This window comes from Opisthorchis viverrini, assembly GCF_000715545.1.
Source record: "Opisthorchis viverrini unplaced genomic scaffold opera_v5_181, whole genome shotgun sequence".
In the NCBI taxonomy this organism is placed as follows: Eukaryota; Metazoa; Platyhelminthes; class Trematoda; order Opisthorchiida; family Opisthorchiidae; genus Opisthorchis; species Opisthorchis viverrini.
In genome coordinates, this window is record NW_008751840.1 from 632,283 (window position 1) to 634,219 (window position 1,937).

Below are 1,937 nucleotides of genomic sequence, written 5' to 3' on the forward strand. Positions count from 1 at the left end.
TATATATATATATATAAAGAATGCCAGACCCTGATGCCACTTTGGTGTCACCTTTAATCACTCATAATGGCGTGAGGGCTTTTCAGCGGAAAAACCAATCCAAAAAGTTAGATACACGGATTTCCAGGAATCCTAATTTAGGGGTTAAGATATTTCATCTACTAAAGAAATCATCGAAACCCTTTCCCTTTACCTCACCCCAATTCAAACAGGCGTCATGAACGGTCTAAGAAAAAGCGCCCATGACCAGTCCACAAGAGCTGAGTCGAGGATGACCAGATATTCTAATTTGCATACGAATTTTTGTGGAGATACAACTGAATTCAGCCGAATCTCTCGTTTATAATGTTTTACGAGTTGAAGATGAATTCGTTCCATCCGCAGTTAGAGAAGAATGAAGCTTTTGATCCTGCTTCGTTTCTTCTACACTTGACGTTAATGGGTAGCAAAATCATTGACCGTTTGGTTGATGGGGTAACGCCACTACCACATTGACGGTGTGCTAATGGACGCACTCACGACCCTCTACTGGAGGAGGCAAGGTAGTACGCATCGGCAGCCTGACAAATTGAAAGAAAGGACAAAGGCCTTGTGCGACTGAGCTTTTCAGAACCGATTGCATTATCATTGTAGATTTATACAGTTTTGTCTTCTTGGAAGCATGGGCACCTCAGATGACCTGTGGTGGGCTAGCTTAGATAGCCCTCTCATCCGTACACTCTTCGCATCAAAACTGTGAATATAGCTGAGTAAACTTTTCGGTTGTACGGTAGTGGAGCATCAGTGTCTACAATAATGCTGCCGTGTCTGATGCTGACGAATTTGCAATGCTCAGCAGGAGCTTTGTGGAAACTGAAGGGGATATCAGCCTATGCATTTATGCTTATAATTATCCTGAACTAACCTGATAGACGTTTCGACTACTCATAAGTCAGCGTAACTGCTCGTCTGGCGAGCCAGTCAAATACCTAAATCACAATCTGGAAATCCATCAAGTGGAGTCCCTAGTAGGTATTGCAGATGCGTTTCTCAGTGCCGCCAAATTGTCTCGGTCTCGTTGCTGATAAATTGATAGTTTAGCTGTTCTCACAAGAACGGCTTCCCACTGGAGTGAGTTTAGTTTGCACTTCCTTTTGATCAATCATAGGGCTTTATTAGGACTAACCAACCAGTCAGGCAATTTTCCCAGTTAGAGCAACTTCAAGTTCCAACCTTGGACTAAACGCGAATCAGGGTCCTAATTTGGTAAGGACCAACGAATAATCACGTCAGAGTAAGAACATTGCACAATCATACCATTCACTTCTCCGTCCCATGAACGTAATGGCTCTGAGGAAACCGATGATAGTTGAGAGAAAGAAGTTTTCCAACTGGATTGCATTTCGAACCCTTAGTCAGTCAACTTGGAAGCCGGAGAGGGACAGTTGATGACTCGCGATCGAAGTATGAAAACACCAACCGGGCATGATAACCGTCGCCTTCATGGATGAGGACCTCCAAGACACAAGTCACCGGTGTTTAATGACTCCGCAGTACATGACACAGTCAAAAAATCAGTGGAACTCCTGCATCGAAGCTATTGCCTCCAACACTTAGTTCCTCATTTGCGTTTCTTCGGATAACCAGATTCGACATTAAATACGTGATTATTTCATTTATTCCAATGTCCGTCGATAACTCCCGTTTTTCCGCGACCTAAATCGTAGTAGCTGGAATCAACGTATGCTTGGGTCTTGGTTTGTAGATGGGAAACTGAACTGAATTCAGCTGCGTGTCAAACACACACCCAACCAACACCAGGTCATTCTTTAAGGCACCTAGTAACGCCATGTGCACACACCTACACAAGGCACTATAAAAATATGGGAACGTTTTGGCAACGATTGAGGATGTGGCGTCCTACAGTTGAGTCCGTAAGCACCGGGACTCGGTAACCA